Below are 16342 nucleotides of genomic sequence, written 5' to 3' on the forward strand. Positions count from 1 at the left end.
AAACCGCAGCAGTACTGTATTAGCATTATTATTTATCACTTACAAAAGTGCCTACAATTTGCTGGCAGCAAATAACAAGGGGTCTTTCCTAGCCTAACTGAAGATTTCAGAGGTTGAACCTTGGACACCTTTTGGTGCAAAACATCTGTCTTATTACTGCCTGTCAGGCCTTCCCCTAGAGTTTTGTGGCACCTTAAAGTCTAACAAAATGTATTCAAAGAAACATTGAATCTGAATTTATTTATTTATTTATGGCACTTACAACCCATAACCCATTCTCTAGCCAAAAAGACTTGATGACTGGCTTGCAGAAATCAGGGCCAGGACAGTCTCTGCCCTCAGGCTCACCATCTAAAAGAGACAAAACACATGAGGAAAAGGCAATGAGGGGGAAACAAGCACGAGTTCAAGTTCTGAAAAGTTACAGCCAATGTCAGTGGCACTTCTATCTCTTTTGCCCTCCCTGGAACTATTCTTTCCTAGGAACAGAGCCGCTGACAACATCCTGGTCAGGGGGACTTGATATCTGCTTCCCTGAGACAACTGACTGGATGGCATTGGACGAAGATGCTCACCTGACGGGTGGCTAAAAGGTAAAGGTAAAGGTACCCCTGCCCGTACGGGCCAGTCTTGCCAGACTCTGGGGTTGGTGCGCCCATCTCACTCAAGAGGCCGGGGGCCAGCGCTGTCCGGAGACACTTCCGGGTCACGTGGCCAGCGTGAGAAAGCTGCTCTGGCCAGAGCCAGAGCCGCACACGGAAACGCCGTTTACCTTCCCGCTAGTAAGCGGTCCCTATTTATCTACTTGCACCCAGGGGTGCTTTCGAACTGCTAGGTTGGCAGGCGCTGGGACCGAGCAGCGGGAGCGCACCCCACCGCAGGGATTCGAACCGCCGACCTTTCGATCGGCAAGCCCTAGGCGCTGAGGCTTTTACCCACAGCGCCACCCCTTCTGCAAATTATTACCATTTGTTCGTTGCCCAGTACTGAATGATTTTGAGGCAACTCGGCAATTTAAAGACATCTGAAGTTTGTTTTACGAAGCACACAGATTTAAGATGAGGCAGTCTTTGCCCTCAGGCTTGGAAATCACAAAAGGTAAGAGATCAGAAAGAGGGAAATTAGCAGACTTAAGACGCCAGTCCTTAAGAGTTACACAGAGCTGGATTCTGTATGTTCCGCTTAGTTGCAGCTGAAAACATGGATTTAAATGAGACCTAAAATGAGTCCTGATCTGATGGAGAAGGGCACGCCATCCAAACAGTAGTGGGTTTGGCAGCAGAGACGGTGGGAGAGAGCTCTGCTCATCTACTGTGGTTAGCAGTGGAAGCTGTTCCATTAGAGCAAATGAGCCACTGCTCCACCAGCTTCATCCTGCTCTCAGCCAGTCGCCACCTGTCTGCCTTCTTACAACAACCAGTCTAGGGGGCAGCCCTGGCTGTCCGCTTCCTCCTTCTGCATAGGCTCAGCGTTGCTCCTGTAGAATTCAGCAGGGAGGAAGGAGGATGGGGACAAAACTAGACCTTGTTGTGTCTGCCTCTCATTGGTTCTGGCGCCACCTACTGTTGGGCTCCCTGCCTTCCGCCCTACCAGGCCCTATGAGCACCAGCCTCTCTGCTTGCAGTCAGACGTGCAGCAGACCTCAGGAACTGGAAGTCCATTCCCCTAAATAGGCATTGCCTCCCCTCCACAAAGCCAAGAGGGTTGACAAGCTTCAGATATTCAGAGAGTTTATTCCCCAAGTCCGTGGGTGCTGCTGGCACAAACGATTAACATTTGTAGGAAGCTGGGTAAAAATAAAGTGAAGAAATGTAGCAATACCTCAGGGATGGCGACTTCTCTCTATCCCTTCTTGTTGTTCCTGAGGCTGTGGCTGAGGGCAGGAGCAGCTGGTGTTTCACTCCCCTGGTGACACCCATCCACTTAACACATACCCTCCAATGAAAATGGGATGTCCTAATCCATAATAATAACAATAATTTTATTATTTATACCCCCATCCAACATATATAAAAGCACATAAAACATTAAACATTTTTAAAAAAAACTTCCCTATACAGTGGTACCTCGGGTTAAGAACTTAATTTGTTCTGGAGGTCCGTTCTTAACCTGAAAGTGTTCTTAACCTGAGGTACCACTTTAGCTAATGGGGCCTCCCGCTGCCGCCACGCAATTTCTGTTCTCATCTTGAAGCAAAGTTCTTAACCTGAGGTACTATTGCTGGGTTAGCAGAGTCTGTAACCTGAAGCACCTGTAACCTGAAGCGTCTGTAACCTGAGGTACCATTGTACAAGGCTGCCTTCAGATGTCTTCTAAAGGTTGTATAGTTACTTATCTCCTTAGCTCGGGGGGTCACATAACTCCAAACTGATATAGAAAAAAATAGGGGTGGTTGGCTTTTTCTGCCCAATTCCCCAAGAGACTGAGTCCCCTAAGTCCATGATTGGTCAGGGATGAATGGATGGAGGCAGGATGCAGTGAAAGCAAGGCAGATCTTTATTTTTCTGCTGCAAGAGTTTCCTCTCTTCCTAGCAAGGAGGCAAGAGAGACCCCAACCAAGAAGAAACATCTCTTTTCCAGTGTTTGCATTTTTGTGTGGAGAAGGACAGTTCCCTCTACAAACAGCCAGGAATTACGTCACACGTAACGTGGGGTTACTGTGGCTCTGGAAGGCCAAGGTGTGATATTCCTGAGGATTTAGCAAGTTTTACATAGTTCCAGATACAGTTTACACAAAACGTTTGCATTTGATAAGACAATCAGGATGACCCTCAGACATCCCTCAATGCAGAGCATCTGGGCAAACAATGACAATTAATATCAAGAAGGTTCAGTGGCATAGCGTGGGTTGTCAGCACCCGGGGCAAGGCAAGTAATTTGCGCCCCCTAACCCATGGATTTGCGCCCCCTAACCCTAACCCCCAGATGTTGCGCCCGGTGCAGCCGGCCCCCCCTGCACCCCCCACGCTACGCCACTGAGAAGGTTCATAGATATAGGAGAGGAATCCCTTCAGGAACTTCCCCAGATTACTATCTGCCTACTTGTTCTCAGCCAAGGGGGATTAAGGAGGCAGAGGAAATATTGAGAGTCTTTAGAGGAGCCAAGATGGCTTTTGGATTGCTCTCCTGTACTATTTTAGACGTAGTTTATATACTGTGTATACCTAAGTTCATAAACTGAGGTACGGTACCTCGGTTTATGAACTTAATCCATTCCCAAAGTCCGTTCTTAAACCGAAACCATTCATAAACTGAGGTGCGCTTTCCCTAATGAGGCCTCCCGCCACCGGTGCCCTTCCACCGTTCGGATTCTGTTCTTAGACCGAGGTAAAGTTCGCAAACCGGGACACTACTTCCGGTTTTCTGAAGTTCATAAACCAAATTGTTTGTAAACAGGGCTGTTCTTAAACCAAGGTACCACTGTACTTATGTATGTGTGTTTACCTTGTGCAATTATCAACATTCATTCTATATTTAAGACCTTAGAATTCCTATAACAATACCCTCCAACATTCCTCCGATGAAAATAGGGGAATCCTAAGGAAAAGTGGGACATTCTGAGATCAAATCAGAAACTGGGATGGCTTCTGTAAATCTGGGACTGTCCCTAGAAAATAGGGACACTTGGAGGGTCTGTTAACAGCTGCATCAAAATTATGCAGGTCGTCAAATTTCCCACAATGCCTCTGGGGCATTTTGGGAAATTAAATTGGTGGCCAGACCCAGCCTTCCAGCAGGCTTGGAGTACTTTTCATTTTTTTTTTTTTTTTATAATAATTTTTATTAATTTTCCACACATGTAATAAAGAACAATGTAAAACAGTATAACTTCATGCTCATCGGTTCATACCCTTCTTTCTTTGACTTCCCCATACCTCCCCATCCCTGCATCCTTGTTTAATAATTCTTTAGCAACCCTTAAGTCCATTGTCTTAGTTCCCTTTCGTAAAAAATTCTTAAGTTTTTTTTTTGTTTACTGCTGCAATTCTTTACTTCTTACCCCCTGACATCCTAACATTCCTCAATTTTGCAATTATTTTTAAGATATATTTTGAAATTCTTCCAATCTTCTTCCACTGTCTCTTTCCCCTGGTCCCGGATTCTGCCCGTCATCTCGGCCAGTCCCATAAAGTCAATCACCTTTGTTTGCCATTCTTCCAGAGTAGGTAGTTCTTGCGTCTTCCAATACTTTGCCAGTAGAATTCTTGCTGCTGTAGTGGCATACATAAAGAAAGTCCTATCCTTCCTTAACACCACTTGGCCCACCATGCCCAAGAGGAAAGCCTCTGGTTTCTTAGGAAAAGTCCACTTAAGGACCTTCTTAATCTCATTATAGATCATTTCCCAGAAAGCTTTAACCTTTGGGCAGGTCCACCAAAGGTGGTAGAAAGTGCCTTCAGTCTCATTACATTTCCAACACTTATTATTAGGCAAATGATAAATTTTTGCAAGCTTGACTGGGGTCATGTACCACCGGTAGATCATTTTCATAATATTTTCTTTTAAGGCATTACATGCAGTAAATTTAATACCGGTGGTCCATAACTGTTCCCAGTCAGCAAACATAATATCATGACCGATATCTTGTGCCCATTTAATCATGGCTGATTTCACCGTTTCATCCTGTGTATTCCATTTTAACAGCAAGTTATACATTTTTGATAAGTTCTTAGTATTGGGTTCCAACAATTCTGTTTCTAATTTTGACTTCTCTTTCTGAAATCCTATTTTCCTGTCCTGTTTAAACGTCTCATTTATCTGATGGTAATGCAACCAATCTCGAACCTTAGGCTTTAGTTTCTCATAACTCTGAAGTTTCACCCTTTCACCATCGTATTCTAAAATCTCATGATATTTTGGCCATTTAGAATCCATATTAAGCTTTTTTACTTCCCTAGCTTCCATTGGTGACACCCACCTAGGGGTTTTACTTTCCAACAAATCTTTGTATCTAATCCAAACGTTATACAATGCTTTCCTTACAATATGGTTTTTAAAGCTTTTATACACCTTTACCTTGTCATACCATAAGTATGCATGCCAACCAAAACTATTGTCATATCCTTCCAGATCCAAGATGTCAGTGTTCTCAAGAAGTAGCCAGTGTTTCAACCAGCAGAAAGCTGCTGATTCATAATAAAGTCTTAAGTCCGGCAGGGCAAACCCCCCTCTATCCTTTGCGTCAGTTAAAATCTTAAATTTAATTCTGGGCTTTTTGCCCTGCCAGACAAATTTTGATATGTCTTTCTGCCACTTCTTGAAACATTCTATCTTGTCCACAATCTGCAACGTCTGGAATAAAAACAACATTCTAGGCAATACATTCATCTTAATAGTAGCGATTCGGCCTAACAAGGAAAGTTTCAACCTTGACCATATTTCCAGATCCTTTTTAACTTCTGACCAACATTTTTCATAATTATCCTTAAATAAATTCACATTCTTGGATGTTAAGTTTACCCCCAGGTATTTTACCCTTTTAGTTATTTCCAAGCCTGTTTCATTCTGAAAACTCTCTCTTTCTTCCATTGTTAAATTTTTTTCCAACACTTTCGTTTTTTGTCTATTCAATTTAAAACCTGCTACTCGACCAAATATTTCAATTAGTTCTAATACTCTTTTAGTACTAGTGTCTGGCTGTTGCAAAGTCAATACTAGATCATCTGCGAATGCTCTTAATTTATAATGTCTAACTCCGACCTGAACTCCTTTGACCAACTGGTCCTTTCTGATCATGTTTAACAAAACCTCCAGGACTGATATAAAAAGCAAAGGGGATATTGGGCAACCCTGTCGTGTACCTTTTTCTATAGGTATTTCTTCTGTTACCACATTATTTACAATTAATTTGGCCTTTTGTTGAGAATATATTGCACCTATACCGTTTTCAAAACCTTGGCCTACCCCCATCCCTTGGAGATTCTTTTTCATAAAAGTCCAACAAATGTTGTCAAAGGCTTTCTCCGCGTCCACAAAAATCAAAACTGCTTTCCTGTTAATGTCAACGTCCAGCAGCTCCAAAATATCTATAATGTTTCTCACATTGTCTGACATATGTCTACCTGGGAGAAAGCCTGTTTGGTCCTTATGAATCTCTTCTGCCAAAACTCTTTTCAATCTTTTTGCCAAAATGTCTGCAAAAATTTTGTAATCCACATTGAGTAAAGATATAGGGCGGTAGTTTTTGACCTGGTTCTTCTCAGTCTCTGTTTTCGGTATAAGTGAGATGAAAGCCTCTTTCCACGATTCAGGTGCCTTTTTCCCCTTCAAAATTTCATTGCAAACTTCCTTCAATGGTTGTATCAGCCATTCTTTCAGCATTTTGTAGTATTTGGCCGTCAGGCCATCTGGTCCTGGTGATTTTCCCAATTTCATATTTTGAATGGCACCCTCTATTTCTTGTTCTGTTATTTCCTCATTTAAGATCCTTTTACTTTGTTCTGAGATTTTTGGTAGACCGTATTTTCTGATGAATTCTTCTATTTCTTGCTCGTTGATAGGCCCTTGTGCATACAATTTCTTAAAAAAACTTTGAAAACAATTGTTGATCTCATTGGGTTTGTGGATAATTTTTCCATCCATTTCTAGACTTGTTACAGTATTCATTTTCTGCCTTTTTTTCAGTTGCCATGACAGAAGTTTCCCACATTTATCCGCTGATTCAAAAGTTCTTTGTCTCATTTGCTTTATCTTCCATTCTATTTGTTGGTTCATAAGCTCCATGTACTGCATCTGATAAAACTTTATTTCTCTCAAAATCTCATGGGACTTTGGTTTAGACCTCAACTTCTTCTCTCCTTCTTTTATTTTTTCTAAAAAATTTTCCTTCTTCTCATTTTGTTGCTTCCTCTTTATAGAATTTTGTTGAATTAGGAAACCTCGCATCACGGCTTTGCTTGCGTCCCAGATTATTCTTTTTTCCACATCTGTTTTCCTGTTGATCTCAAAGTAATCTTTTAATGTTTTAAGGGCCTTCTTGTGAATCTCTTCATCCTTAAATAGGGTGTCATTCATTCTCCATCTAAAGGATCCAGTTGTTGTTAGTTTCATCTCCATCTTCACCGCATTATGGTCGGAGCACGTTTTTGGACATATTTCTACTTTTTTTGTTCTTGGCGCCAGACTACTAGAAATCCAGATTTGGTCTATTCTTGTCCATGTCATTTTTGCCTCAGAGAAGAAGGTTCCCTCTCTCTCTAGAGGATTCTTTATTCTCCAAATATCAATCAAGTCCATTGTTTCAGTCATTTCGAAAAAAATCTTTGGTAGTCTCCCTTCTTTTGAAATCACTTGTCTCTGTGCTTTATCCATGTTTGTTGAGACAACTCCATTCATGTCTCCCATCATTAGGATTTTATAGTCTAAAAAGTCAACTAATGTCTCATGCAACTTCCTAAAGAATTCGGCCTTCCCTTCATTTGGGGCATAAACTCCCACAATTAATATCTTTTCTCCTTGAATTTGTATTTCAATTGCCAGGTATCTTCCTTGTTCATCTTTAAATATCAATTTTGGAGCCAACTTTTCCTTTGCATAGATCACCACACCTCTTTTCTTTACTTTGTCTGATGAGATAAATTCTTGACCAAGTCTCTTATTTGTCAGTAATTTCCTATGTATCCTGGCAATATGGGTTTCTTGCAAACATATTATGTCTAATTGTTCTTTCTTCAAAATGTGAAAAACCTGTCGTCTTTTCCGAGGAAGGTTCAGACCGTTACAGTTCCAACTAAGGAGTTGCAGAGACATTTTGTATTTAGGTAGCTGTTCCTCCAACTGCTCCAAGCTTCTGCTCTTCCTCCGATGGTGGTAGTGAAAGTCCAAATGACAGATTTGCTATATCAGGTGGTTCCCTCTCCTCCACGGTTCCTTTCTGCAGATCCTCCAGGTACTTCTCCAGAAATTGTTCTTTGTCCTGAATTGTTTTTATTTTAATCTTCCTTCCTTTAAAGTTAAAGGACAATCCTTGTGGAAACTCCCATCTGAATGGTATAGTGTTTTTCTTCAGCAGGTCTACTAAACTTTTGTAATATGTTCTCACCTCTAAAATGTATTTAGGAATGTCCTTGAAAATCTGTATCTGACAATTTTGGATCACCAATGCCTTTTGATAATGCAAATTCAATATTCTATCTCTTTCTTCTTTTGATCTCAGTGTAATTAGACAGTCCCTTGGTTTTTTATCCTGCCTTCTACCCAGTCGAAAGGCTGATATTATCTCAAGTTCCTCATCTTCCTCCCATTCCTCCTGCCAAAAAGTTATGATGTTCTCTGTAAGAAATTTCACAAGGTTGTCCCCTTCCCCTTCAGGCACCAATCTAAATTTTAAATTCTTCTCTTTACGTTGAAGTTCCAGTAAGGAGAGGGCTGCATCATGCTCATTCACTTTTTTAATAATAGGCCCAAATTTTTCCCTTGTCTCTTCAGCCGTTGTTTTTGCACTTTCTGCAATCTTTCGTGTTTCTGAACTTTCCTGAATTAATCTATTTATAGAATCTGTGTTCGATGTAACACTAGCTGTATTCACATCCAACCTTGTTGTCAACTCTGTTAATTTTTTAGAATTCTCTGTCGATAGCTTTGTCAATGCTTCCAGGGATTGATTTATTTTAAGTAGTGCCTGAGTCATAGGATCCATAGAAGCTGGTGTTTTTTCCTGCACAGCTGCAGTTCCTGATATAGAGGCCCTTTTCTTGTGAGATTGTTTTGCTTTCTGCCTTGTTACTATCTCTTCTGTAGGGGCACTCATATCCTCAAGGTCGTTTTCACAGAGTTGATTCCCAAGTGGAAAATCCCACTGTTACTTTTCAAAGTGCAACAGTTTCACATAGAACCCTCTAGAGGGAGCATTCAATTGTATCCAAATGGCAAAGATAGAAGAAAACAAAGAGGCAAGGAAGTATAACAGTAGCCAGAAGTTTCCAATATCCAAATTGTAATGTCTCTATTTTCTATGTGGCCAAAATGCAACAAAGTACGTCTAAGGTCCGGTAACTTTGTTACAAACAAGTCCCCACTTCTCAAAGTTTGACAGTCCACGTCCCGGTGTCTTGTTTGGGCAGCCCGACCCCGGGGGATTTGGCAATGGAAGGTCTTAATTTTCCATTAATTTTCCAGCAGGTTAACAACGTTCCAATCCCTTCCCCCCTTCTCCTGCCAATCTGGGGGGAGGTTTTAAGTCCGATGTCAGTTTGACAGCTTAAAAAAAAATTAGAAAGATTCCCTTTAAGTGCAGCTTGATTTTCGTTGCTTTATCTCTTCTGCAGTTCCGGGGAGGCAGACTTCCTTAATTTTTGCCTTTCCCGTTTTCAGCCAAATTTTTTTTTTTTTAATGTCCCGTTACTTTTTCAATCTTACTCACGGGTATTGTAGTCAAATTCCAATTGCAGGAAGGAATCGGCGCTCTCCGCTCATGGCGACGCGGCTTCACTCCGCTAGCTGGGTGACGACTCTCAGCACCGCGCTTACCCCGATGCCGCTCAGAAGCCTTTAAAAAGGCTCCCTCACAGTACCGGGGGGCGCAAAAGGTGCCCACCGAATCTCCTTTGTTCACAGGCTCCGCGCCTGTGATTTTAGGGGTCCCCCGCTTGCCGTAGCGGGTGAGACCCGAACTAACGGAGCAGTCCTGCCTCGGAGCTCGAGGCTCGGACCGCCATTAAGCGCTGGCGCCGACCGGAAGTCAGGCTTGGAGTACTTTTCAAGTCTCCCCTGCCTAATGTTAGTTCTGGCCCCCTCTCCTTTGACAGGAACACCCTCCTTTTCCTTTCCCCCCCTTTTTTTACTCTATGAAAATAGAGAGCCTTAGGATTCCAAAATGGCTGCCAGAATCAAAAACTGGGTGACAACTTCTTAATGCAGAGAAGAAGCAGAGCTGTTTTCCAGCTGGAATAGGGTTTCAAAAAGTGAAAATCTGGGCACAACAGTTGTGGAGCTTTTTTTAGTTTTGCCCAAACTGAAGAAAAAATAACGCTGAGAAGAAGCCTCATGTCTCATTATTTCACACACTTGTCTGGGCGGTGAACTGTATATATCTTTAGGAGCCAGGTGAAAATATTCCTATTCAACCAGGTCTTTGGCTTATTAATATTCTACTGCCTTTTAAATGTGTTTATGGGATGGCAGTTATTGTTTTGTTGTTTTAAACTATTTATTTGTTTTTTTTTATCTTGTGTTTTTATCTTGTGAAGCGCCCTATATAAATATATTAAATGAATGAATGAATGAATGAATGAATGAATGAGCTACAAGGAGGGAGAGCCAGAAATTGCTCATTCAGTATGAATACCTGGACCACTTACTGAGCGGGCACACACAAGCTGCAATATGTATCTCTACCAAATTTATAGTCATGCTTTCTAGATTTGCATCTTTACATACAAATCAGGATATACAATTTTGTGTTGATTCTATCCCTTCTTCTTCTTCTTCTTCTTCTTCTTCTTCTTCTTCTGAGCAGAATGAGTAAGTGGCCACCCTATTCCTTTCCTCTCCCTGATTTCTTCTGCCATCTTCCCCACACCCCGCAGTGCTTCCTTCCTTGCTTGCTTAGCCATCTTTCATTTGATCTATTCTCTTCACCATCCCTTGCAATGCAGATCTCTCTCTCTCTCTCTCTCTCTCTCTCTCTCTCTTACTTGCTCACTGTGTGGCTATTTCTGTCTCCAAAGGGGTCAGCAGGAGCACAGCTCGCAGCAGCCTTGCTTGGCGCTGGAACACTTCCTCGGAAGGCTTCCGAAGCCCAGTGCTTAAGGGAGAAGGTTTTGCAAAGTCGGAAAGGGATCTGGCTCTGCTGTCAAGGCAAATAGCAGGGCCAGGCTGCTGTTAGGAACCTGATTTGAGTCCTCCTCCCCACCGGCTCCCCTGGCATATCATGCAGCCATCAAAAGCCTGGATTTATGGACAATGACAAGGAATAGCTCGACTGTATACAGGGGATCTCACAATATTAATGTGAAGGGTTTTGTTTTTTTATTGCATCTCATTCTAACAAGTCTGGTGCTTCAGAGCTGACACTATTTATTTATTTATTGAATTTATATACTGCCCTCTACCTGGAGGTCTCAGGGCAGTTCACATAGCTACCATTATGGACCAGGTTCATGGATCCTGTACTGTACTAATTTGCAAAATGCCCTTGACAAGCTGAGTCCAGGATAGCTTAATGGCTGGTTGAGCCTCTTGATCTCTTCCTGATCACTGAGATCTCTCTGCTGGGGGTAATCCAAATTTGTGGCCATCTCTACTTCTTGTGGGAGTGAGTTCCATATTTTAACTCTGCGCTGTGTTTAGAAGAACTTCTTTCTTTTGTCTGTCCTGAAGTTTCTAACCTTCAGCTTCATTGCATAGCTACAAGATAAAATTAAAAGATTCAGTAATTAAAAATATGCAATGAAACAATCCCATCAATACAACACTGGAATTAAAACAGGAGATTTCCAAGTATTTCCAACTCTACCAAAATTCACTTCTGCGCTTTGACAGTATCATCTTATCATGCGAAGTAACATTTCTATGTTTTTGGAAGTGAACGCTGAGCAAATACAACAAAGTCATAGGTTGGTAACACATTGTGTTGTGTCACACACAAAAGTTTGACATTTAAAGTGTATGGTTCCGCAACGATGGTGTGGGTGCTTACATTTTTTCCATTAGTCATTAGGATCTTAATAGTCTCAACCAGGTACAAATATTTGTTGTTGTTTAGTCGTTTAGTTGTGTCCGACTCTTCGTGACCCCATGGACCAGAGCACGCCAGGCACTCCTCTGTCTTCCACTGCCTCCCGCAGTTTGGTCAGACTCATGTTTGTAGCTTCAAGAACACTGTCCAACCATCTCATCCTCTGTCGTCCCCTTCTCCTTGTGCCCTCCATCTTTCCCAACATCAGGGTCTTTTCCAGGGAGTCTTCTCTTCTCATGAGGTCGCCAAAGTACAGTATTGGAGCCTCAGCTTCATGATCTGTCCTTCCAGTGAGCACTCAGGGCTGATTTCCTTAATAATGGATAGGTTTGATAATATTATCATATTTATTATTAACATAAACATGAGATCATGCATGTAATTTATATCCCGTGCAAATATTTTCAGCCCGTCGGCCTTTGCTGGGGAAAAAAAAGAATTTCACTGGTCTTTGAATCCACTCTCAGCATTCCATAACACTAACATCACCAATGGAAAAGCCAGTGAAAACGTGGAGAAAACTGAATTCTGACTTCACTGGAGAAACTAACTCTCTACACTCCTTTCCCTGGTTTTGCCCTCCCCAGTCATGGGCAGGTCTGGTGCTTTGTCCATGCACAATCTCGGACCCACACAACTGAGCTCACTCTCTGGCACCAGGCAGTATGGCGAAGCAGAAAGAACACAGCTGCCTCATCCAGTACCAAATGGAGCAAGAAGCTGAGTTCTGAAGCAAAGTGAGTTTTGAACCTGTTGATTATTTGGCTTCTGGCTAAGCTAGGTTGCCAGTTGAACTGACAGAGAGCAACATGACTTTGAGGAGTGCAAGGCTCCTCCCGGTAACCTGTTTATTGAGCATTCATCCCGATTTGCTTGTACAAAACTCAAGCAGAAGTTTGGTTATTCTTGGTCTTAACGGAACAGCTGTTTGGATTTCTTACAAGGATTTGAATCACCCAAGGGAGTGACCCCTTATCTGTCTTTTTTAAAAAACCAAATCTATAGGGGCATAGATTTGGCTAAAATGGAGGGAAGTCAGCAGCCTGGGGTTGTAGAATTGCCCACCTTTCTTCCCACAATTCTAGTACAGTGGTACCTCGGGTTAAGTACTTAATTCGTTCCGGAGGTCTGTTCTTAACCTGAAGCACCACTTTAGCTAATGGGGCCTCCTGCTGCCGCTGCGCCACCGCAGCACGATTTCTGTTCTCATCCTGAAGCAAAGTTCTTAACCCGAGGTACTATTTCTGGGTTAGTGGAGTCTGTAACCTGAAGCATCTGTAACATGAAGCTTATGTAGCCTGAGGTACCACTGTACTAGTTGTGTTGGGCTCAGCTGACAATATCAATAATATGAAGGCCATACCGGGAACATAGGAAGCTGCCTTCTACTGAGTCAAGACAATTGGCCCATGTAGCTCAGTATTGTACACACTGACTGGCACCGGCTCTCTAGGAATTCAGACAACGGTCTCTCCCAGCCCTACATGGAGATACCAGAGATCCCGGGACTTTTCCCATGCAAAGAAGATGGTCTACCACTGAGCCACAGCCTGTCAGGTGGAATTACCTCAGCTGGTCCCTCACCTGTCTACTACCTGGCCAGCTTAGTTTGATGGTTGGTTTTTGTTTTAATCACCCAAGCCTGGTTTATTTTTAAAGGACTGATTCCTCAGGGATGGTGGTTAAGTACCCAAACACTGCTGTGGCTAATAATAAGATTTCCTTTTTCTTTTTTTAAAGCTGGTATTCGCAGGGGTTGGGAAGATGGGGAGGGGGAGATCAGAAGTGGGCCGTGCTCCTCCCGTGAGGCCTGTCTCTGCTGCCGCTTTAATGAAGATCTAAACAGGGCTTCTCCGCCTGAGGCAGCAACATGCAGAAGCAGCCGGGAAGCCGTGTATTAATAAGTCTCAAATCCCATGTCGGAAGGTGGTGACCGGAGGGGAGAGGGGGAGCAGGGACAGCCCTTACCCATGCACACACAGAGAAAGCCTGCTGCGAGAAAAGGGAATATTTGCACAGATAATACTGGCGCCAAGGGGCTACAGCGAGAGTAGGCCGCAACTGGCCGGTTTTATTTGCGCTGTGTATACTGTGATGCACACCCCAATCTCTGAGCGGCGAGAGACTCCAGGAGTCTCAGGGTTCAGTTTCCAGTAGAAGGGGGTGGAAGGAAGTCTTGAGGTTTGTAAAATAGTAGAATTTTTTTTATTAGAAGTATAATGTTAGATGGTGGTTTGATTTTTGTATCCTTATTTTATTGATTATTTTTTTGGGGGGGGGAGTAATGAATTTTTTTTTTACAAAAAAGCGCAAAACCATAAAATAGGTACATAGAATAAGCACAGTTACATATGAGTTAAGTCACAAAGCGGAAGAAAAGAAAAAAAGCAAGAATAAAAGTCATCTTCATATACATAGGTAGTATATTGGTGTTATTTGACTGTCCGGTGTAGTTCCAGACTTGTTTGGCTTGTGACGATAGTTGTCTGGGAAATGATACTTCTGCTGTATATATAACAACAACGATTTTATTATTTATATGCCGCCCAGCTGACTGTGTTGCCCCAGCCACTATGGGCAGCTCCCAACAAAATACTAAAAACACAATGAAATGTATTCATTGTATTACATACCAAACATATAATAAATGAATGCCAAATAATATTTAAAAAGTATCTGGAGGTTCTAGTTCCTGTCAAAATATCAAATTATAGATTGCCCTGTTTGTCAAAGGCAACAGGAACAGGCAATCTTACCTCCCAGATCTCATCTAGTTTTCCTGCTCTGCTGCAACCCGAGATTCTTTAATTGGAAATCTGTTGGGAAGGACCTTATGCATGATGTATGCATGCTCTCCCCCTGAGGTTTTGCCCACCCTTGGGTCTTCACCACACTTTTTCAGAAAGGCAGAATGACAATGGAGTCACTCTCCTTCCTGCCCACAATTCCTCATTTCCCAGAGGATGTGAATATGTATGGGGCAGAGATAAATATTCAGGCTCCTTGGTTCCATGGCTTTCACGACCTGCTAACCAGCTGCTGCCAGCCTCTCCTATCTCCACCAGACAGATGAGCATTAGCCCAATGGAATGATTATTGAGCCATCCACCCACACATCTTCCCTGCCTCACAGTAGGACCTTTTCCAGTTCGCCACCTAAGATGAGGCTTGCCAACTTTTCAGCCAACTCTTGCAGCAATGCCTTTAAAGCATACGGCTGACGTTCAGACATAAGCAGGTTATAATGCAGGTGTATATATAGGAATATCATCGTAGTGGCATTAAAACCTTCCCCTCCTGATTTCTCTAGTTTAGCTGCTGGAAACGGTACAAGACAAGGTCAGGACACTCCCCATCAACCCAGGTAATTTGGGAACCCTTGCCTAAGTCCTGTTGCGAACTTCTACAGAGGCAAGCAAGAAACTTTGGTGAGGTTCTTTTTCAGTGCAAATGGTGATATTCAGAACATGTAAAGTGTGTCTTTTCCCTGAAAGAGCAACACTCCCTCCATGCAAAGGCATTTTGCAAAATTGGTGTCTTGCATTCTACATACTGTATTGTGAATATGGTTTGAACAGGGGTGGGGAAATGGTGGTCCTAGAATGGTTGCTGGAAAATGCACGTCTCAGATGGCCTGTTTATTCAGCATTCTTCCTGATTTGCTTTTGTGGAGGTTAGACTGTGTCCAGTCTTTACCGAGCATTCATCCTGATTTTCTTGCAGGGTGTTCATGTAGCAAACCACTTCCTGTTGGTCATTTGCTCATCCCACACTTTTCAGTGCATTTCCCCACAATTTTCCTAACTACCTCCAGGATGCTGAGCTCCCCATCGTGGCAGTGGGGAGCCAGGACTGTTCTACTTGTCAGTAGCCATGAAATATTGAGTGCCAGTTGGAGAGGTGGGAAGAGGATAAGACCAGCATCTTGATGGCAGGCACAATAGATGGCGTCTTGAACAGGAACACTTCTGCTAGGAGGTGAGGACGTGCTGCAATATTTTGTTGCAGGATCCACCTACCATTTTGGCCCACTGTACAGGGGAGGACTACGGTCTTTCAAATTTCAGCAGTGCCCTGTGTGAGGCAAAAATTCATTGCCCTCTTGCCTACTGTCTTCCATTCTGCTCAATTCACGATGGCATAGTTGCTATGCCCTGCAGCACCCCCAAGGCTCAGCACCCCTTGTGGAGGAACAGGTCCCGCTGCCCTAATTCTGCCTTGGCACTGTGTAGTGCATTGCTGGGAAGATAATGTATGTAAACCTTTTAAGTGTGCCCAAATAATATTAATACGATATTGTGGCCAAGATCTAAACTTAGCCCCAGACCAACTTGGTCCCTACATGCGTCGGGCACGCAAGCCTTCTCCACCCCCATCCCTGGGCCACATAGCAAACCACTTTTGAAACGGAAACCCGGATCCCCACTGGACTCAAGCAACAAGCCCTTAGGCATGAGTAAAGGACTGCTTTCTATCCCTGTGGATGATAAACAGGGTATTATATTTTAAAAAATTAAAAAATTGTCCAGCAGCACCTTAGAGACCAACTAAGTTTGTTCTAGGTATGAGTTTTCGTGTTCATGCACACTTCTTAGTTCAAGATGTTCTATAACAGTGATGCGGGACCAGTGGCCCTCCAGGCCTCTGTATCTGGCCCTTGGGACT

The 16342-nt window shown here is 42.9% G+C and overlaps 1 long non-coding RNA gene across 1 annotated transcript; it reads left to right on the top strand.

Annotated features, from left to right (window-relative positions):
- Positions 1 to 953: 953 nt before the first annotated feature.
- Positions 954 to 16342, top strand: LOC307202572. The gene is made up of 4 exons (XR_013832939.1): positions 954 to 1098; positions 12086 to 12414; positions 14988 to 15041; positions 15492 to 16342. It is a non-coding gene; the product is annotated as an uncharacterized lncRNA (long non-coding RNA).

This window comes from Podarcis cretensis, assembly GCF_951804945.1.
Source record: "Podarcis cretensis genome assembly, chromosome: 14".
Taxonomy (NCBI): domain Eukaryota; kingdom Metazoa; phylum Chordata; class Lepidosauria; order Squamata; family Lacertidae; genus Podarcis; species Podarcis cretensis.